This window comes from Oncorhynchus gorbuscha, linkage group LG10, assembly GCF_021184085.1.
Source record: "Oncorhynchus gorbuscha isolate QuinsamMale2020 ecotype Even-year linkage group LG10, OgorEven_v1.0, whole genome shotgun sequence".
In the NCBI taxonomy this organism is placed as follows: Eukaryota; Metazoa; Chordata; class Actinopteri; order Salmoniformes; family Salmonidae; genus Oncorhynchus; species Oncorhynchus gorbuscha.
Window position 1 is genome coordinate 44,202,011 of NC_060182.1, and position 24,099 is coordinate 44,226,109.

Genomic DNA, 24,099 nt, shown 5'->3' on the forward strand with positions numbered 1-24,099 from the left:
CTCACTTCAGTCATCATGAAGTGCTTTGAGAGACTAGTCAAGGACCATATCACCTCCACCCTACCTGACACCCTAGACACACTCCAATTTGCTTACCGCCAAAAAAAGGTCCACAGACGATGCAATCTCAACCACACTGCACACTGCCCTAACCCATCTGGACAAGAGGAATACCTACGTGAGAATGCTGTTCATCGACTACAGCTCGGCGTTTAACACCATAGTACCCTCCAAGCTCGAGACACTGGGTCTCGACCCCGCCCTATGCAACTGGGTACTGGACTTCCTGACGCGCCGCCCCCAGGTGGTGAGGGTAGGCAACAACATCTCCACCCCGCTGATCCTCAACCCTGGGGCCCCACAAGGGTGCGTTCTGGGCCCTCTCCTGTACTCCCTGTTCACCCATGACTGCGTGGCCACGCACGCCTCCAACTCAATCATCAAGTTTGCGGACGACACAGTGGTAGGCTTGATTACCAACAACGACGAGACTGCCTACAGGGAGGTGAGGGACCTCTGAGTGTGGTGTCAGGAAAATAACCTCACACTCAACATCAACAAACCTAAGGAGATGATTGTGGACTTCAGGAAACAGCAGAGCGAACACCCCCCTATCCACATCAATGGAACAGTAGTGGAGAGGGTAGCAAGTTAAGTTCCTCGGCATACACATCACAGACAAACTGAATTGGTCCACCCACACAGACATCATCGTGAAGAAGGCGCAGCAGCACCTCTTCAACCTCAGGAGGCTGAAAATTTGGCTCGTCACCAAAAGTACTCAAACTTCTACAGATGCACAATCGAGAGCATCCTGGTGGGCTGTATCACCGCCTGGTACGGCAACTGCTCCGCCCACAACCGTAAGGCTCTCCAGAGGGTAGTGAGGTCTGCACAACGCATCACCGGGGGCAAACTACCTGCCCTCCAGGACACCTACACCACCCGATGTTACAGGAAGGCCATAAAGATCATCAAGGACAACAACCACCCGAGCCACTGCCTGTTCACCCCGCTATCATCCAGACGGCGAGGTCAGTACAGGTGCATCAAAGCTGGTACCGAGACTGAAAAACAGCTTCTATCTCAAGGCCATCAGACTGTTAAACAGCCACCACTAACATTGAGTGGCAGCTGCCAACACACTGACTCAACTCCAGCAACTTTAATAATGGGAATTGATGAGAAATGTAAAATATCACTAGCCACTTTATATAATGTTTTCGTACCCTACATTATTCATCTCATATGTATACATATATACTGTACTCTATATCATCTACTGCATCTTTATGTAATACATGTATCACTAGCCACTAACTATGCCACTTTGTTTACATACTCATCTCATATGTAGAAACTGTACTCGATACCATCTACTGTATCTTGCCTATGCCGCTCTGTACCATCACTCATTCATATATCTTTATCCCCCTACACTTGTGTGTATAAGACAGTAAGGTAGTAGTTTTGGAATTGTTAGCTAGATTACTTGTTGGTTATTACTGCATTATCGGAACTAGAAGCACAAGCATTTCGCTACACTCGCATTAACATCTGCTAACCATGTGTATGTGACATAAAATTTGATTCGATTTGTGATGGTATGAAATGTGATTTTAGCTTCTAAAATGTGACATTTGGGTTTTCATAAGAAAGGGCTCCTCAATCAGTGGCCCTGCCCTGTGAAGGGACAAGGGCTATAAAACTTTTCAAACACGTCCTCCTCTCCCTTCCTATATAAGCCCTTGACGACAATAGAACTTCCTGTTCCGGGGAGGTAGGACGACGGTCCTATGTCAGAATAACTACAGAACGAAGCCAACATCAGCGTGAGCTTTGGTTGCGAATGGTATGGACTTTGAACTCTTATTCACTACAGAAGTGATACCTCCTAGCCGTTGAGTTAGCAACAGCTGCTGCAAACAAGGGTTAGGAAGGAACAGACAGAGTATCCCATCTATCACACAACAACATTACTAAAACTTATCCAATTGACCACCAGAGACATTCTTCAAAGGACAGAGGGCTCGGTTTGGCAACACGGTATTCCATCTACCACCAACCTACTGAAGCGCAGCTCAGAGTAAATATTTATTGCATTTTCCTTTTCCAAATGGGAGGTAATTTAGAATGCATAAGATACTGTATTTATGATAGCACAGCTTCGCCCTTCGTTCCTCAGTCTTCCCGCTCTTTCACTCAACCCAGCCCTTTCCTTTGTGTAACAAGCTGGCATATCGGTTCCACCAGCTAGGTACGTTTTCCTTTATGATGTAATTTGTAATCAAGTTATTAATTGTGTGTGTGTAATCCTGTGTGATTAGCTAGGTATTTAGTAAATAAATCCAATTTTGTATTGATGATTCAACTTCTTAGCCAGGGTTCGTGCAGATAAAAGAATTTACAACTTTCAGATGAGACTGAAGAGGTGACGATTGATATTGACTGCTATTGATGTAAAATATTACTAGGTCTTTTATTCAGAAGTTTATTCGGAAGGTAACAGCTCTAAATATTATTTTGTGGTGCCCGACTCTCGTTAATTACATTTACATGATTAGCTCAATCAGGTGATATTAATTACGGATATATTATTTTATAGAATAGCATGTCATATCATTTCATCCGGCATAGCCAAAGACACGACAACTACTTCAGAGAACATGCCGAAATGTTAACAAAACAAAAATAAGAACCAAAGAGGTACTACACAATTAGCAAGCAGGTATGATTTTCAATTTTTAACCCACGGCAAGAAAGCACTAGAGCCTGCTCTTTGTTTACATCACACTTCCGCGTGATTGGTGGATTGTAACTCACCAACACTTGGATCTGGAATGTAATTACATGCTTGCATGGCTAACTTTAGCCAGCTATTGTGCTAGCATATGAACTCGGTAGCACAGAGTAGGTCCTCCATATGACGTTGACAAATTTGGCATAGTGGGTAGTTTAGAAGATATCCGGAAATAAGTTAATAACTATGTAATAACTCAAAAAAGGAACTGTGTTAGGTAGGTAATGTAACCAGATCGTGACTACAACTATGCTACTAAGTATTTGACCACACTGTTTTACATTGGCGAGTAAAAACTCATGCGTCCTACTTTTTCAATGTAATGAGTCCCACACTGATGTCTTTCCCTAGCTTTGAAATGACAGAACACACTATTCAATGGAAATCAGAAAGGTCTTTCTAACAGTTGAAAATCTCTTCAATTCGGGTGATGTGCAACAGTTTGAGGGCCCAGACCACAATCAGAGTACACAGCCCAGGTTCACAGAATGGATGTTCAGATTCATCTAGAAGTACCTGGTCTCAAATGCAGTGGTCACAGAGCAATAACACAAGGTACACGCTGTCAGTAATATAAATTCCTCTCCATCGTGATGCACAAGAGGTAGAATGCATTTAAAAGGTGCAGCACACTAGTGGCCTGGGGTGGTGTAACGGTTACTGCCACGGCCTTCGAAACACATATGCCAGTGCTGGTGTGGGTTCAAATCCAGCCTATGACCTTCTAGCACACCATCTCCCCTCCTCCCTTTCCTGTCTCTCTTCAGTCTGTCCAACAAAATAGGCTATATTCTGAAAAATAAAATACAGCACAGTAGGTATAAATTTACTGTGAAAACGTCCAATATAAAAAAAGTTAGTTACATGTTGGGAATAGCCCAAGCAGAATGGAGATTTAAATGCACATGACTCCACCTAATGGCAGATCATTTGAATAATCACTTTAACAAGGGGGCATTAATAATGCTCTCAGGGCAAAGGACTGGATTTCCAAATGATCAAATTGGTATGCAAAGGTGGGAATATTCCCTTGGATGAATGTCACTGGAGAAACGATTGCACAAATTCAGAGCATATCGTCTGATGTGGAGCTGTAATTTAAAATGCACAATTTACAGACATCTACACTCCTATGAAAATAATAGTCAGTAATATTACAGCATTACTCTTTGACCAAAGAGGTTATCAAATGATGTTATGTTATACAATGGGTGGGTCTAATCCTGGATGCTGATTGGTTAAAACTGCATTCCAGCTGGTGTCTATTCCACAAGTTACCACCGGCTAAAGCTATGTTGTTGAAATGCTTATTTACTCTGTTCAGTCTCACTGCGCAATCCAGTCTCATCAGCCAGGTCAAAAAACAGGTCAAACTAAACAAAATGCAGCTAGTCTTTCCTTCTTCAGTTTGAAGTTATTGTATTAGCTGTGTTGTTGGCTAGATCTTCTGAACAACAGTGTCCTGACAAGAGAGCACATTCTTTTATGACAGGCAAAAATCGCAGATTAGCTCATTGTTATGGATGTATCCAAATAAATGTATGTTAACCGAACCGATAGAACAAACAACCAGCCGGTGTGGGTAGCAACCTTAGATTTGTGTCCTGACTATATCTTGTGGAAGGATGAAATAGTATGAATGAAATCAAAATACAATGTTTCATGAAAATATGTCAATATGTTGGCAACTCATTGTATAAAAGTGATAATGCCTTCGAAGCCGGTGTTTGGAGGATATATTGGCATGGTTTGCCAGCCCACGACTTAGTCTCAGGACGAACACCACCAGTGGAAATATATCCAACACCAGCTTCTCAGGATTCATCACTTAAATATGGCATGGATTTGTAATCACTAAACTGGAACTTGGGCCTACAGTGTTTTTTTAAAGGGATAGTTTGGGATTTTGGCAATGAGGTCATTTATCTACTTCTTCATAGTCAGATAAAACTGGTATTCACAACTTTATGTATCTGTGTGCAGTTTGAAGGAAGTTGCTAACAAGCGTCAGCGCAATTGCTAACTAGCATTAGTGCAATGACTGGAAGTCTAACTGCTCCTGTAGACTTCCAGTCATTGGGCTAAGGCTATTTAGCAGTGGCTCGTGAAACTACCGTCATACTGGACACAGATACAAATTGTATGAACGAGTTAACCTGACTCTCAGAAAGTAGACAGTGTCAAAATCCTCAACTATCACTTTGTCTTTTTCCTATTTAATGTTGCTTAACCCAAACTTTTAAATTGTATTTAACCACATATGTGGTTAGTGGTTCTTCCTTTAAAAGTTAGGATTATGGCGCGACCGTAAGCCGTAGATTGTGATAGTGTGGTGCAATGACAGAATGCCACAAAGTGGAGTTAGAACTCTGATCTATCGGTAGTCTAAAATGTGGCAATTAATGGAGGCGTTTTCAGTCTGAGTCTCTCTTCTCCGGCACTAGAGTCCCGCATCAGGCAAAAAATATATTATAACAATATTAAAATATAACTGTTGGTGGTCCCTGGAGTTGAGAGAACTTGGGTAAATACAGTGGGGGAATTTTACTTGACATGTGGACTGATGATTTTTGAAAAATAGCCATGGTGGGCTTTTGGTTTCTTTCGCTCCAAAAAACTGAAATAAGGAACTTGTCTGTCAGCCCTGCATTAAAGACCAAAATTGGTTAAAGAAACTTGTGATAAATACACTTTTTTTTTAAAATTGACATCAGTGACAAATTGCGTAAACCTCTGACCCACTGGAATTTTGAAATAATCTGCCTGTAAACAATTGTTGGAAAAAATGCAAAGTACTTGGTCATGCAAAGTAGATGTCCTAGCCGACTTGCAAAAACCATAGTTTGTTAACAAGAAATTTGTGGAGTAGTTGAAAAGATGAGTTAATGACTCCAGCCTAACCTAACCTTCCGACATTACCATTCATAACCTACCTACCTACCACCTAACCTTCCAACATTACCATACATACATGCATGCATACATACAGCAAAAGAGAAAACATCCCTTTCTCAGGACCCAGTCTTTCAAATATATTTTTCGTAAAAATCCAAATCACTTCACAGATCTTCATTGTAAAGGGTTTAAACACTGTTTCCCATGCTTGTTCAATGAACCATAAACAAGTAATGAACATGCACCTGTGGAACGGTCGGTAACACATTAACAGCTTACAGACGGTAGGCAATGTAGGTCACAGTTGTGAAAACATAGGACACTAAAGAAGCCTTTCTACTGACTCTGAAAAATACCAAAAGAAAGATGCCCAGGGTCCCTGCTCATCTGTGTGAATGTGCCTTAGGCATGCTGCAAAGTGGCATGAGGACTGCAGATGTGGCCAGGGAAATAAATTGCAATGTCCATACAGTGAGAAGTCTAAGACAGCGCTTGGGGGCCACAGGAAGGACAGCTGATCGTCCTTGCAGTGGCAGACCACGTGTAACACCTGCACAGGATCGGTACATCCAAACAACACACCTGTGGGACAGGTACAGGATGGCAACAACAACTGCCCGAGTTACACCAGGAACACACAATCCCTCCATCAGTGGTCAATCCACAATAGGCTGAGAGAGGCTGGACTGAGGGCTTGTAGGCAGGTCCTCACCAGACATCACCAGCAACAACGTCACCTATGGGTACAAACCAACCGTCGCTGGACCAGACAGGACTTGAAAAAAAGTGCTCTTCACTGATGGGTCGCGGTTGTGTCTCACCAGGGGTGATGGTCGGATATGTGTTTACCGTGAAGGAATGAGCTTTATAACAAGGCCTGTACTCTGGAGCGGGATCAATTTTGGGGTGGAGGGTCCGTCATGGTCTGGGGCAGTGTCACAGCCTCATCGGACTGAGCTTGTTGTCATTGCAGGCAATCTCAAAGCTGTGCGTTACAGGGAAGACATCCTCCTCCATCATGTGGTACCCTTCCTGCAGGCTCATCCTGACATGACCTTCCAGCATGACAATGCCACCACCCATACTGTGCGTGATTGCCTGCAAGACAGGGATGTCAGTGTTTTGCCATGGCCAGCGAAGAGCCCGGATCTCAATCCCATTGAGCACTCCTGGGAACCGTTGGATCAGAGGTTGAGGTTACCTTTTGAGATAATACTTTACATTAAAATGTGCAATTTGGGATTCAGAGAACAAGAAACAATAAACTGTTTGGTAAACAGCGGACGGATGGGGTTGGAGACATGTAACCCAAATCCATAGACAGAGCTGAGGCAGAGCTGAGGCAATGACTGACCATCCAAGATATTAAAATATACAGATGTAGGCTCTTAATTTGAGCCAGACATTGCCACCAGCCACACTGCTCGTTCTGTGTGTGATTTCCTGCAAGATAGGAATGTCAGTGTTCTGCCATGGCCAGCAAAGAGGCCAGATCTCAATCCTGTTGAGCACGTCTGGGACCTGTTGGATCGGAGGGTGAGGGCTAGGGCCATTCCCCTCAGAAATGTCTGGGAACTTAAAGGTGCCTTGGAAGAGTGGGGTAACATCTCACAGCAAGAACTGGTGAATCTGGTGCAGTCCATGACAAGGAGATGCAAAGCAGTACTTAATGCAGCTGGTGGCCAAACCAGATACTGACTGTTACTTTTGATTTTGACCCCCCCCACTTTGTTCAGGGACACATTAGTCCATTTTTTTTTAGTCAACGGAACGACTTGATTAGTGTAGTGTCAACAACGCAGCCACTGTCAGCTAGCCTACAAAGTCAACAACGCAGCCACTGCCAGCTAGCCTACTTCAGCAGTACTGTATCATTTTTAATAATTTTAGTCAATAAGATTCTTGCTACGTAAGCTTAACTTTCTGAACATTCGAGACGTGTAGTCCACTTGTCATTCCAATCTCCTTGCATTAGCGTAGCCTCTTCTGTAGCCTGTCAACTATGTGTCTGTCTATCCCTGTTCTCTCCTCTCTGCACAGACCATACAAACGCTCCACACCGCGTGGCCGCTGCCACCCTAATCTGGTGGTCCCAGCGCGCACGACCCACGTGGAGTTCCAGGTCTCCGGTAGCCTCTGGAACTGCCGATCTGCAGCCAACAAGGCAGAGTTCATCTCAGCCTATGCCTCCCTCCAGTCCCTCGACTTCTTGGCACTGACAGAAACATGGATCACCACAGATAACACTGCTACTCCTACTGCTCTCTCTTCGTCCGCCCACGTGTTCTCGCACACCCCGAGAGCTTCTGGTCAGCGGGGTGGTGGCATAGGGATCCTTATCTCTCCCATGTGGTCATTCTCTCTTTCTCCCCTTACCCATCTGTCTATCGCCTCCTTTGAATTTCATGCTGTCACAGTTACCAGCCCTTTCAAGCTTAACATCCTTATCATTTATCGCCCTCCAGGTCCCCTCGGAGAGTTCATCAATGAGCTTGATGCCTTGATAAGCTCCTTTCCTGAGGACGGCTCACCTCTCACAGTTCTGGGCGACTTTAACCTCCCCACGTCTACCTTTGACTCATTCCTCTCTGCCTCCTTTCCACTCCTCTCCTCTTTTGACCTCACCCTCTCACCTTCCCCCCCTACTCACAAGGCAGGCAATACGCTCGACCTCATCTTTACTAGATGCTGTTCTTCCACTAACCTCATTGCAACTCCCCTCCAAGTCTCCGACCACTACCTTGTATCCTTTTCCCTCTCGCTCTCATCCAACACTTCCCACACTGCCCCTACTCGGATGGTATCGCGCCGTCCCAACCTTCGCTCCCTCTCCCCCGCTACTCTCTCCTCTTCCATCCTATCATCTCTTCCCTCTGCTCAAACCTTCTCCAACCTATCTCCTGATTCTGCCTCCTCAACCCTCCTCTCCTCCCTTTCTGCATCCTTTGACTCTCTATGTCCCCTATCTTCCAGGCCGGCTCGGTCCTCCCCTCCCGCTCCGTGGCTTGACGACTCAATGCGAGCTCACAGAACAGGGCTCCGGAAGGCCGAGCGGAAATGGAGGAAAACTCGCCTCCCTGCGGACCTGGCATCCTTTCACTCCCTCCTCTCTACATTTTCCTCCTCTGTCTCTGCTGCTAAAGCCACTTTCTACCACTCTAAATTCCAAGCATCTGCCTCTAACCCTAGGAAGCTCTTTGCCACATTCTCCTCCCTCCTGAATCCTCCTCCCCCTCCCCCCTCCTCCCTCTCTGCAGATGACTTCGTCAACCATTTTGAAAAGAAGGTCGACGACATCCGATCCTCGTTTGCTAAGTCAAACAACACCGCTGGTTCTGCTCACACTGCCCTACCCTGTGCTCTGACCTCTTTCTCCCCTCTCTCTCCAGATGAAATCTCGCGTCTTGTGACGGCCGGCCGCCCAACAACCTGCCCGCTCGACCCTATCCCCTCCTCTCTTCTCCAGACCATTTCCGGAGACCTTCTCCCTTACCTCACCTCGCTCATCAACTTATCCCTGACCGCTGGCTACGTCCCTTCCGTCTTCAAGAGAGCGAGAGTTGCACCCCTTCTGAAAAAACCTACACTCGATCCCTCCGATGTCAACAACTACAGACCAGTATCCCTTCTTTCTTTTCTCTCCAAAACTCTTGAACGTGCCGTCCTTGGTCAGCTCTCCCGCTATCTCTCTCAGAATGACCTTCTTGATCCAAATCAGTCAGGTTTCAAGACTAGTCATTCAACGGAGACTGCTCTTCTCTGTATCACGGAGGCGCTCCGCACCGCTAAAGCTAACTCTCTCTCCTCTGCTCTCATCCTTCTAGACCTATCGGCTGCCTTCGATACTGTGAACCATCAGATCCTCCTCTCCACCCTCTCCGAGTTGGGCATCTCCGGCGCGGCCCACGCTTGGATTGCGTCCTACCTGACAGGTCGCTCCTACCAGGTGGCGTGGCGAGAATCTGTCTCCTCACCACGCGCTCTCACCACTGGTGTCCCCCAGGGCTCTGTTCTAGGCCCTCTCCTATTCTCGCTATACACCAAGTCACTTGGCTCTGTCATAACCTCACAGAGCATGGCGCTTGTAACGCCAGGGTAGTGGGTTCGATCCCCGGGACCACCCATACGTAGAATGTATGCACACATGACTGTAAGTCGCTTTGGATAAAAGCGTCTGCTAAATGGCATATATTATTATATTATATATTACATGGTCTCTCCTATCATTGCTATGCAGACGACACACAATTAATCTTCTCCTTTCCCCCTTCTGATGACCAGGTGGCGAATCGCATCTCTGCATGTCTGGCAGACATATCAGTGTGGATGACGGATCACCACCTCAAGCTGAACTTCGGCAAGACGGAGCTGCTCTTCCTCCCGGGGAAGGACTGCCCGTTCCATGATCTCGCCATCACGGTTGACAACTCCATTGTGTCCTCCTCCCAGAGCGCTAAGAACCTTGGCGTGATCCTGGACAACAAACTGTCGTTCTCAACTAACATCAAGGTGGTGGCCCGTTCCTGTAGGTTCATGCTCTACAACATCCGCAGAGTACGACCCTGCCTCACACAGGAAGCGGCGCAGGTCCTAATCCAGGCACTTGTCATCTCCCGTCTGGATTACTGCAACTCGCTGTTGGCTGGGCTCCCTGCCTGTGCCATTAAACCCCTACAACTCATCCAGAACGCCGCAGCCCGTCTAGTGTTCAACCTTCCCAAGTTCTCTCACGTCACCCCGCTCCTCCGCTCTCTCCACTGGCTTCCAGTTGAAGCTCGCATCCGCTACAAGACCATGGTGCTTGCCTACGGAGCTGTGAGGGGAACGGCACCTCAGTACCTCCAGGCTCTGATCAGGCCCTACACCCAAATAAGGGCACTGCGTTCATCCACCTCTGGCCTGCTCGCCTCCCTACCACTGAGGAAGTACAGTTCCCGCTCAGCTCAGTCAAAACTGTTCGCTGCTCTGGCTCCCCAATGGTGGAACAAACTCCCTCACGACGCCAGGACAGCGGAGTCAATCACCACCTTCCGGAGACACTTGAAACCCCACCTCTTTAAGGAATACCTAGGATAGGATAAAGTAATCCTTCTCACCCCCTCTCCCCCCTTAAAATATTTAGATGCACTATTGTAAAGTGGTTGTTCCACTGGATGTCATAAGGTGAATGCCACAATTTGTAAGTCGCTCTGGATAAGAGCGTCTGCTAAATGACTTAAATGTAAATGTAAATGTAGTCACGTCTGTGGAACTTACTCCATTGTCAAAACTTATGTTCATACAAATATTTACACATGTTAAGTTTGCTGAAAATAAATGCAGTTGACAGTAAAAGGACATTTCTTTTTTTGCTAAGTTTATCTCCATATCGCCCAGCCCTAGCTGACACTTAAATAGCGTGCCATAGAATTCTGTGGTAGACCACAAACTGTGCTGCAGTATGACGCAACTTTGAAAGGATCCACTATACATTCTACAGTAAAGCATACATACAACAGCATACAACTTTGAAACCTTTGCAGTTTGTAGTTTCATTTTACGGGAAATGTTCAGAGTGGCAAGAAAAAGTATGTGAACCCTTTGGAAATACCTGGATTTCTGTATAAATATGTCATATAATTTGATCTGACCATCTAGGTCACAACAATAGACAGTCTGCTTAAGCACACAAACAAGTATACATGTTCATGTCTTTATTGAACACCATTTAAACATTCACAGTGCAGGGTGGGAAAAGTATGTGAACCCTTGGATTTAATAACTGGTTGACCCTCCTTTGGCAGCAATAACCTCAACCAAATGTTTTCCGTAGTTGCGGATCGGACCTGCACAACGGTCAGGAGTTATTTTGGACCATTCATCTTTACAGATGGCCTTACATTCCCCTGCAAAATGTCTTGATAAACTTGGTAAATCATTTTTCCATCTATGATAGCAAGATGTCCAGGCCCCGAGGCAGCAAAGCAGCCTCAAACCATGATGCTCCCTTCACCATTCTTTACAGATGGGATGATGTTGGTGTGCTGTGCCATTTTTTTCTCCACGCAGTGTTGTGTTCCTTCCAAACAACTCAACTGTAGTTTAATCTGTCCACAGAATATTTTGCCAGTAGCATTGTGGAACATCACGGTGCACTTTTGCAAACTTGAGACATGCAGCAATGTTTTCTTTGGACAGCAGTGGCTTCTTCCGTGGGCCCTCCCATGAACACCATTCTTGTTTATTATAGTGTTTCACGTTTCGTAGACTCATCAACAGAGATGTTCGCATGTTCCAGATATTTCTAAGTCTTTAGCTGACACTCTAGGATTCTTCTTAACCTCATTGAGCATTCTGTACTGTGCTCTTGCAGTATGGCCACTCCAAGGAAGAGTAGCAACAGTGCTGAACGTTCTCCATTTCTAGACAATTTGCCTTACCGTGGACTGAAGAACATCAAGGCTTTTAGAGATACCTTTGTAACCCTTTCTAGCTTTATGCAAGTCAACCATTCTTAATCTTCGATCTTCTGAGATCTATTTTGTTCGAGGCACAGTTCACATCAGACAATGCTTCTTGTGAATAGCAAACTCAAAATTTTGTGATTGCTTTTATAGGGCAAGGCAGCCTTAACCCACGTCTCCAATCTCATCTCATTGATTGGACTCCAGGTTAGCTGACTCCTGACTCCAATTATCTTTTCAAGAAGTCATTAGCCTAGGGGTTCACATACTTTTTCCAATCTACACTGAATGTTTAAATGGTGTATTCAATATAGACAAGAAGAATAAAGTGTGTTATTAGTTTAAACACACCGTTTGTCTATTGTTGTGACTTAGATGAAGATTAGATCAAATTTGATGACCAATTTATGCAGAAATCCAGGTAATTCCAAAGGGTTCACATACTTTTTCTTGCCACTGTAGATTAAAGCATCAATACATGAGGGGAGGGGGAGTGAATTATTGTGTGTGGTCATAGGTATTGTCTATGCTATGTTGTGTTCATAGGTACAAGGAGAAGCAACACTCCCCCCCCCCAAAAAAAAAAAAAAATCACTACAATAGTGTTGGAATGAGGATGACCTGGTTTGGCTATCAGAGATGCATGTACACATGAGGGACAAGCTCTCCAGTGGGTGGCTGTTCATAAGACCAAACCGCTCACTCAATGGAACTAGCTTTCTTGAAGCAGTGGTAAAGGTCGCTGCCTTTGGTCATGGCTACCTGAGTTTGAGCCTCCTGAGTCTCTACAGCATCGATGGCATTATGGAGAGTGAATAATAAACAATATTCATGAAAATATGGCACAATTTCCCAACACCTAGCAACCAAAAGGAACCTCCAATTTCAATTCCTGAGTTGATGCTGAATCCCTAATTTATTAGCGATGCATTTGCTGACAATGACCGTAATTATATTGACCTCAGATTAAAATACAAAATCAGAAAACATTTGGAGGGTTCCTTTTTAATCACGTTTAATGGGAATCTGCATAATATATCTTAATGAGGCACTTAATGGTCTATGAGAGATCTATTGAGAATGTCTACATGGCAATTAGCCGAGAGTGTGTGGCAGCTGTTCTACAATTAAAATGCCAAATTACCTTCAATCAACACCATTTAAGACTGCACGTAAATCTGAACACAAAATGTGGAGAAAAATCTGTTCAGACAACTCTGATCTTGATAGGAGTAAGGGACGTATCCAAATCAGGAACCAGTGCTCTCTTTATAAAAAATAAAAAAAACACAATTCTCTTTCACCCTCTCACTTAATGGTCTGGTAAGATTAAACATTCAGTTTTTCCAGTACACCTAAACTGCAGTGTTGTGAAAGGAGTCATTCCCAACTCTATGGCAAACCTGATTTTATGAGACTTGAATACAGGCATTAACACCAAAAATGGATTACAGATACAAGGTCAAAAGAACAAATGCATGTCTGAAGTTATAGCATAATGCAAAAAAATTTTGAGGTAGTAAGTTCTGTCTGTATTCATAGGCATACATAAAATCCATGGACCGAATATGCCAATGTTCATTATTCTAACAAAAACACGCCAATATACTGTAGGCTACAGATGGCATTTGTCATGGACATGAGTCGGCTGCCAGTGAATATAGCCATCAATCTTGTATTTCCGGTACCTTCCTTTTGACAGGCACCTAGTTTGAACGCTTTCAATAAAATGACTAAATAATATTAGTTCGTACACGGCTAAATTGTAGCAAGAAAATTCTCCGACAAGATAAAAATCAGTGGAAACTTTGCAACGGACCATTTCGAAATATAAATATTGTAACTATTTGCTGAATTTTAGCGTGCAACAATTGTTGCAAACACAACATCACATCCATTTAACTGACACATAGGTGGGAAGTGACAACAGCGTAATACAATAATGCTACTTACCACACTAAAACTGCACTAGATTTGTTCTGTAATTTACCAGTTACTGAGAGGCAGCCCCAGTAGCCTACTTTGACATTTCACAACTGTCATCGCTTCAAAAGTTCCAGCAGGTCTAAAAAGTAGAACTTATAGCGCATGTATGGTTGCATAACGTTACATGTCAATGTTTGAGCATCCGTTTCAATTTCGACCAATCGAAATTCAATGTAAAAGTCATTTTACTACTTGCAAGGCAATTAAACAGCCGAATCTATCTGAGCAGCACGACCGAGGATCACCCTGCAAAAAAAGATATAGGATATTGCTTGAAACTTGAAGTTAATATCCTGAAATAACATGGGCTGTCTATCTGCATAGTATGATGACAGGGAGAGAGAACCTGTCAGGGCCTGTCCACAGCGCAACCCCGGAGCTCAAGTACATTTCTTTGCCTATGTGAGATATTAGGCCTAACGTTACGACATTCCCAAATTCGCTTTACTTACCCCGGTGGATGGTTATTTAACCGGTTCAAATTTCAGAGGTTCAGCTGTTCCAGTGCTGCACTTGAACATTTCCTCCGAGGACGAAGCTACTTCACCTTCTAGGGCTGTCACTGAAGTTGCACGCTCCATGCGATACTCGTGTCATATTGACCAGTTCTGTGGTCAGTTGCGTCCCTTGATTTGAAGACTTCCTCACCCGGCTATTCGCATTTGCTTCTCCAACAACAGAATCCCGCCGGGTTTCCCCGCTCCGACTCAGTTCTCTTGCAAAAACCACCGGAACTACTTCCAATGCCAGACGGAGCACGTTGAAGGCAAATCCATGCACCACGGTCAGACAACATCACATAACTAGTTCCCATATTCAATACTTAATTAACTGTTCATAGCCAATTCATTGTCGCCAACAACAATAACGTGACAATAATAATAACCATAATCATCATAATATGTTAATCATTATTCATGTGTTTATTTATTTATTTTAACGTAACTAGGAAGCTAATTCACATCCATCGTCACTGGGCAGGTGAAAACAGACCATCAAAACATAAATACAAAAACATAACAAACAGTAAAATATATATATATATATATATATATATATATATATATATATATATATATATATATATATATATATATATATATATATATATATCCATAAAAATACAAATACAATGTAGATTCCTTTTGAGGCACTTCTTCGGTTTGTGTTAACAAAAGCCAGTTAGAAAAGCCTATTATTTCTGTAGTGTGTCCCAGTAGTCTGTGGTACAATGAATGTATGAAGGAAAGGAAGGAGGAAAGGAACGAAGGAAGCAAGAAAAATGTTGTCCCATAGGGAATCTGGCACACACATCACTTCACCATATCACAGGATATCACAAGACATAATCAGACAGACATACAGTACATTTGCTGTGTAGCTTCTGGGTTATAGTTTATAGTCCTTATAGTTCAGGAAACTGATGCTGGGTGGTGTGAATAACTTGTGTGCTAGGTTTGTCCAACACAATCCCTCCCCTCTGTTGGTTTCTCTTGTTGTCCTGCTATTGCTCTCCCTTTGGTAAAGAACCTGGCTCAGGGCCGGCCCCAGGCATAAGGAGTTTTTCTCTTCATATGTCAGTCACTGAGAGTCACTGAATTAGCCATGTCAGCTAACAATTTTTCGATTGGTAAATGAGTTTAACCAGCTATCTAAACTTGTCGTAATCATGGCAGAATACCAACCTTGCTTACAGGTCACGTGCCCAGGGGATATTCTCTCTAGACATCTGCATTGCTTCTTACTTTTTTCAAATGCTCCGGTTGCCTAAGGTCTGGTATTCGAGAATACACAGGGGCCCTGACCTCCAGGGGGGCCCCATTGATTTTGTAAGTCACTCTCACTCAGATATAATTAACATGGCATAAGTCATGGCAGCATGTGTAGAATTAAAGAAAATTAGATGTAAAACTAAAACATTTCCCTCCACCCCATGGCAAAATTGGTAGAATTACAGGAAACCTGTACAACTAAAAATATTCTCTCCTCCTCCATCCTCCTGTCTCTGATACCTCCTCTGTCCCTGTTTAATTCTCTGTGGCCCCCTTAGAGACCAAACCTCAAGTCCCCGTTGGGCCTACTCTGGAAACCGACAGATACATGCAGACATACAGTTGAAGTCGGAAGTTTACATACACTTAGGTTGGAGTCATTAAAACTTGTTTTTCACTCCACAAATGTATTGTTAACAAACTATAGTTTTGGCAAGTCGGTTAGGACATCTACTTTGTGCATGACATTTTTCCAAAAACTGTTTACAGACTGATTATTTCACTTATAATTGATCACAATTTCAGTGGATCAGACGTTTACACACACTAAGTTGACTGTGCCTTTACAGCTTGGAAAATTCTAGAAAATTATGTCATGGCTTTAGAAGCTTCTGATTGACATCATTTGAGTCAATTGGAGGTGTACCCGTGGATGTATTTCAAGGCCTACCTTCAAACTCAGTGCCTCTTTGCTTGACATCATGGGAAAATCAAAAGAAATCAGCCAAGACCTCAGGGAGGCTTGCAAGCCGAAGAACACCATCCCAACCATGAAACACGGGGGTGGCAGCATCATGTTGTGAGGGTGCTTTGCTGCAGGAGGGACTGCTGCACTTCACATCATCATGAGGTTGGAAAATTATGTGGATATATTGAAGCAACATCTCAAGACATCAGTTAAAGCTTGGTCACAAATGGGTCTTCCAAATGGACAATGACCCCAACCATACTTCCAAAGTTGTGGCAAAATGGCTTAAGGACAACAAAGTCAAGGTATTGGAGTGGACATCACAAACCCTGACCTCAATCCTATAGAAAATGTGTGGGCAGAACTGAACAAGGAATGTGCGTGCAAGGAGGCCTACAAACCTGACTCAGTTACACAAGCTCTGTCAGGAGGAATGGGCCAAAATACACCAAACCTATTGTGGGATACTTGTGGAAGGCTATCCGAAGTGTTTGACCCAAATTAAACCATTTAAAGGCAATGCCACCAAATACTAATTCAGTGTATGTAAACTTCTGACCCACTGGGAATGTGATGAAAGAAATTAAAGCTGAAATAAATCACTCTCTACTATTATTCTGACATTTCACAATCTTAAAATAAGGTGGTGATCCTAACTGACCCAAGACAGGGAATTTGTACTGGGATAAAATGTTAGGAATTGTGAAAAACTGAGTTTAAATGTATTTGGCTAAGGTGTATGTAAACGTCCGACTTCAACTGTAAATGGTGTACAGTTTGATATTGACTTTGGCAGCCAGTTGTTTCTTAGAAACAGTTCAGGCTGTCAATTTGGAGCAGTGGGACTGTGTGTGTGTGTGTGTGTGTGTGTGTGTGTGTGTGTGTGTGTGTGTGTGTGTGTGTGTGTGTGTGTGTGTGTGGAGCACATTCAAAATGTCGAGACTGACTCAAACTAGATTGCCTGTGATCTATGTCGTCAACATATTTTACTGAATTAACTTCCATAGAGAATTATGTGTCCTATCTTACCACCCTGTGCCTGTAGATGTCAGAAACATATGTAAATACAGTATAATACCATTTCCTGAATATGTATGTACAAGTACCAAGTTCCTGCGTGTTCATGAAATGAGGTACTCCAAGTATAGCTCCCTAGAATGTCCATTTCTTTATTTTTATTCCATCCTTCGCAACGAGTATAGCCCATCTGCCTTACTATCTACATATCTGTATACAGTAATGTATTTCATTCCTGGGGCTAGGCTAAAGGGCAAAGTTATGATCAGGACAACAGGATTATTCAATCAAGCAAGCCTACTCATACAGGACTGGACATTTTTAATAAAACAGTTAAGTTTAACAGGGACAGTGCACATTAAGCAACATAATATTACAGAATCCATATAATGTGCCGTGGTTACCAAATAACTCATTTGCACCCATAGTCCCTGGTGAGGTTACACAGCTATAATGAAAATTAAAATATTCACTAAAAACAATACATTACATCCAATACAATATGTGTTAGGCGGAGCAGCACAGGGGAACCCAAGAACAGACTCCAGACTCAGACCAAGAAACAGGAATGACTGAACCAAGATATTTATTATAACACAGGGACAGATGAAGTGCAGATCCAGGGAAGCTCGGAAGAGAACTGGGGAAATGGCTGCAGGTCAAGGAGACAGCGGATGTCCACTAGGGGGTGTGGAAGGAGCAGATGTGACAGTACACCCCCCCACCCCATGGGCGCCACCTGGCGCAGGACCCGGCTTGTCAGCGTGTGAGGTATGGAAATCCTGTAGGAGGGATGGGTCCAGAATGTGATGGGACACCCAGCAGCACTCCTCAGGCCCGTATCCCTCCTAGTCCAACAGATACTACCAACCGCGACCCTGACGGCGCACATCCAAAAGCCGCCGGACAGTATATCATCGATGAGCCGAGGGGGTGGAGGAGCAGCTGTAAGGGGGGCGGGATTTTGAGAGAGTCTGGGAGTCAAATGCACAGCAGAGGGGTTAACTAATGACATGATCAATCTCAAATGTACCAATGAATTGGGGTGCTAGTCCTTACACGAGAGCCATAACCTTTGGCCTGGAGTGTAGACTGGAGCTGAAGCACGGCGACGGTTAGCTTGGGATTGGGTCCTGGTGGAGGCACGACGGATTGGGTCCTGGTGGAGACACGACGAGGAGGACCAAAATGCAGCGTGGTTATCTTGATACATCTTTAATAAAGATAATAACGAACAATACAAAACGTAACGTGAAAAAACCAATACAGCCCTATCTGGTGCAAACAAACAGAGACAGGAACAATCACCCACGAAACACTCAAAGAATATGGCTGGCTGCCTAAATATGGTTCCCAATCAGAGACAACGATAAACACCTGCCTCTGATTGAGAACCACTCCAGGCAACCCCACTAACCACAATCCCATAACCTACAAAAAAAACCTAGACAAAACACACCACATAAATAACCCATGTCACACCCTGGCCTGACCAAAATAATAAAGAAACACAAAATACTAAGACCAGGGCGTGACAACCAGTCCTGTCTACGAGCAGGGCCTTGTCCATCACAAAATACTAAGACCAGGGCGTGACAGCCAGTCTTGTCTACGAGCAGGGCCTTGTCCATCACAAAATACTAAGACCAGGGCGTGACAGCCAGTCCTGTCTACGAGCAGGGCCTTGTCCATCACAAAATACTAAGACCAGGGTGTGACAGCCAGTCTTGTCTACGAGCAGGGCCTTGTCCATCACAAAATACTAAGACCAGGGCGTGACAGCCAGTCCTGTCTACGGGCAGGGCCTTGTCCATCACAAAATACTAAGACCAGGGCGTGACAGCCAGTCTTGTCTACGAGCAGGGCCTTGTCCATCACAAAATACTAAGATCAGGGCGTAACAGCCAGTCTTGTCTACGAGCAGGGCCTTGTCCATCACAAAATACTAAGACCAGGGCGTGACAGCCAGTCTTGTCTACGAGCAGGGCCTTGTCCATCACAAAATACTAAGACCAGGGCGTGACAGCCAGTCCTGTCTACGAGCAGGGCCTTGTCCATCACAAAATACTAAGACCAGGGCGTGACAGCCAGTCTTGTCTACGAGCAGGGCCTTGTCCATCACAAAATACTAAGACCAGGGCGTGACAGCCAGTCTTGTCTACGAGCAGGGCCTTGTCCATCACAAAATACTAAGACCAGGGCGTGACAGCCAGTCTTTTCTACGAGCAGGGCCTTGTCCATCACAAAATACTTTGACCCAGTGTGGGCCAATCTTTACAGAACATGTTATGGGAGTGATGGGTGCTGCTTCAACATATACAAATCTCCATTTGAGCCGTTTGTGAGTTGACCCTTGTATCGTTTCATGTGCCTCATCACCCTCCCCACCACCTTGCATCCAGCTTTATCCAGAAACTCAGTCACAACACTATCATCTGCTGATTCAAGTAGTTATTTAATTGCAACTTGAATTGATTTCTGGTCAGCCATGCGTGACTTCAAACTGAAAGGATTGTTCTCTTTGAACACTATGTTTTGCTCTGACTGTTATTCTTCTGATCAGAAGCTTTGCCCTTGCTTCCTTACTTAGAATATATATATATATTCACATACTGTCTGTACTGACCTCATGTGGTTTGAATTAATTTAATGTATGAGACTGAAGTAGAGCTCTTCCTCCTTAATGGGGTTGGCTAAGGCCTTTGTCAGGATTTCTCTCTCCATGATGAACATGGGTAAAGCATTCTCCTTTGAGGCATTTCGTCCCACAACCTTCCTCCAGGTCTCATTTTCTCCTTGACATCATCAGCTGGAGATAGGCACAGTTGCTGCAGCCATTTTGATTTGATCAAGATGTATTGTGTTAATGTGTAAAGTCATTTGTTTATCTTTGAAATATATAAAAGATGGTTATGAACATGGTTAGTCATTACTGAAAATATAGCAAGTAAGTGTAGAAAAATGTCAGTCTTTTACCATATACTTCTAACCAAGTTTCACTTCAAAACAAAGTTACTAAGAAGGATCAACTAGAGGGTGTCATGGTGGCGTGCAAAGGTGGACTGCAGCACCTTTCCTCTCTGTCTCTCCCTGCTCCACACTCTGAGATAGGACCCTGTGAGAAGGTCTGTGAGAGGGTTTTGTCCATGCAAGAACAGTCATGTGCTTTTTTACATATTAGTGTGGTTTAACAGGACAGATACATCCATGCCTTGTTCATATCAATATCATATTGCATTATCAATATTGTTGCCCACCACTACAATATATCATTAATCTAATCCTAACCAATGACAAGCATATCAAACCCCTAACCCAACCCTAACCACTGGAGCTAGCATGCTAATCTGACAACTCTGGAGCTAACATGATAACTGTTGTTCCACTTCTCAAGCCCAACACAAGTATTTTTGTAATATAAAAGTAGTTATTTGACATATTGCCATATCACCATATACTGAGTGTACAAACCATTATGCTCTTTCCGTGACATAGACTGACCAGGGGAATCCAGGTGAACGATATGATCCCTTATTGATGTCACTAGTTAAATCCACTTCAACCATTGTAGATGAAGGGGAGGAGATGGGTAAATCATTCATTCTAAGCCTTGAGACAATTGAGATATGAATTGTGTATGTGTGCCATTCAGAGTGTAAATGGGCAAGGGGAAATTTAAGTGCCTTTGGGCACATGCCTGCATTTTTCGTCCATGATAGTACAAGTTCAGATATCTGGCTAGACTGCACTCTTACAAAAATAAGTGCTATCTACAGCCTAAAAGGATTCTTTGGCTGTCCCCATTGGAAAACCATTTGAAAACACCTTTTTGGGGACAGCCCAAGAACCACTTTGGAACCCTTTGTGGGAAACTTACCAATGAAAATATTGTTAGGTCACATGGCTAATTGAGTGTCTGTCAGCGACTGACATAACAAGAAAAAAACTGGTGATGCACAACCAAATGTTTAACTTGCAACTTGTGTATTCTACGATTCTAATGTTCAACAGTAAGTTGAGACCCCAACTGAGTTATTTTTGGTCGGGATCCCCCTAGACCACCTATGTTGCTTATGCCTGGGGCCAGCCCTGCTGGAAGGTGAACCTTTGCTCCAGTCTGTAACGGTCGTCGTATGAAGGATAGGACCAAAGTGCAGCGTGGTACATGTTCTTGACGATATTTATTCAACTCAGAACACTAAAACAAAAATAACAACGAGAATGATACAAAACAAAACAGTCCTGGCTGGTGACATACTGTCGTGGAAATTTCCTCTATTTACCAAATCATGGGAGCAAACCACACACACACGTCAGAGTTAGTTATAAAAGTCCATCTTTAATTATATGAGCTCTATCACAATCCTGTGACTCTCAGATAAATTCAGTGTCTCTCAGTGAATTCTCTGAGAGCCCCCTTACAATGCAACTGAGTTCCTTTAATAGCAAAGACACACATAGTCAGACAGCATAGACATAATTCATCGTTCAGCTTTGTCTCCTTTCCCAAACCCCAGAACCATAAACCAAATCCTCCATATCAACAGGCATATATCAAATTGTCATTTAGATACAACCAACTCCAAATACAACCTCCTGGACAAACTCACGGAGAGGAGAGTGAGGCTATAGGTTAAGATAAAAGCAACATTAGAGGGAGCATAGAATGATTCCAACACTGCAACCCTCCTTTCCCCACTGGGAAAGGTAGGGAGTAAAAGATATGTTTACACATGATGACATTTTGACCTCTCCCCTCTCTGTGGCCCATGCAACTTAGTTTTTACATAGAACAGATAACTGCAACGCCGCCACAGTATTATACAAAAATACCATTCTGATGAGAATTAACTTACACACATTTGATGAATATTAAACATCTTACATATGTTACAAACAAATTCTGAATTTTCCACGACAATACACAAAGACAGAAAATAAACACCCACGAAACACAAGTGGGAAAAGGCTACCTAAGTATGATTCTCAATCAGAGACAACTAACGACACCTGCCTCTGATTGAGAACCATACCAGGCCAAACACAACATAGAAAACGGAACATAGACAACCCACCCAACTCACACCCTGACCATACTAAAACAAAGACAGAACTAAGGTCAGAATGTGACACAGTCTGAGGTCCTGAGCGCTCTGGAGCAGGTTTTCACCAAGGATCTCTCTGTACTTCGCTCTGTTTATCTTTTCAGCTATCATTGACTAGTCTCCCAGTCCCTGCCTCTGAAAAACATCCCCAGTCAACATTCCTAAAATGGTTTCTATAATCAACATTTTCATGTCCTCAACAGTTTCAACCAGAGCATCAGATTTTATATGCTTTTACTGTTAAAGGAGCAGTCTAGGATTGGTACATCCATTTTCGGACTGTGTGATATACAGCCATTGATTCTAAAATAAATAACATATAAATGCCCCATGAGCTTAGTTTTATGTAGGAACATAACATTTAGAGTTATAACTAAATACTCGTATTTACAATTATTTATTTGTAATTATTTATTTATTCATTCATATATTTAGAATTATGAACATTATGGTCCTTATCGTTCAAATGTCTAAACCCATCAGAACCAAACATATAAGCAAACACGATAAATTTCGGCAGCCCCCCGTACCTCTCTGATTCAGAGGGGTTGGGTTAAATGCGGAAGACACATTTCAGTTGAAGGCATTCAGTTGTACAACTGGGAAGGTATTCCCCTTTCCCTTTCCCTTTTCAAAACATGGTTAAAACTACAGACGTAGGATCTTCCTTTGATCACCTTGTTGCAGGACAACTTTGTAAAGTTTGAAGAGTATTTGAGGTTTAAAAAGGCTTCTGAAGTTTGTAATTTCCACTTTCAATTTTCAGACTTGATTTTCCCTTACGAAAAAAATATATCAACCCCTACAAAAATGTCCATGAATTATGATTCACATAATGATTCACATTCCCTGTCGATGCAGGATTATTTTCCTGCTGTAGCAAACTGGCTCAAATTAAGAGCCTACATCTGTATATTTTAATATCTTGGATGGTCAGTCATTGCCTCAGCTCTGTCTATGGATTTGGGAATGGTTACATGTCTCCAACCCCATCCGTCTGCTGTTTACCAAAACAAAACAGTTTATTGTTTCTTGTTTTCTGAATCCCAAATTGCACATTTTAATGTAAAGTATTATCTCAAAAAGTACCCTCAACCTCAACCTCCGATCCAACAGGTCCCAGACGTGCTCAATGGGATTGAGATCCGGGCTCTTCGCTGGCCATGGCAGAACACTGACATTCCTGTCATGCAGGCAATCACGCACAGAATGAGAAGTATGGCTGGTGGCATTGTCATGCTGGAGGGTCATGTCAGGATGAGCCTGCAGGCAGGGTACCAAATGAGGGAGGAGGATGTCTTCCCTGTAAACGCACAGCGTTGAGTATGCCTGCAGTGACAACAAGCTCAGTCCGATGATGCTGTGACACATCGCCCCAGACCATGACAGACCC

The 24,099-nt window shown here is 43.5% G+C and overlaps 1 protein-coding gene across 2 annotated transcripts in view; it reads right to left on the bottom strand.

Annotated features, from left to right (window-relative positions):
- Positions 1–14,838, bottom strand: part of LOC124046164 (forkhead box protein J3-like) — a 97,992-nt gene extending 83,154 nt beyond the window's left edge. For both annotated transcript variants that reach the window (XM_046366241.1, XM_046366240.1), the window contains exon 1: positions 14,577–14,838. The gene's annotated coding sequence lies outside the window, so the exon portion shown is untranslated. The remainder of the gene's footprint in view (positions 1–14,576) is intronic.
- Between the last annotated feature and the right edge of the window lie 9,261 nt (positions 14,839–24,099).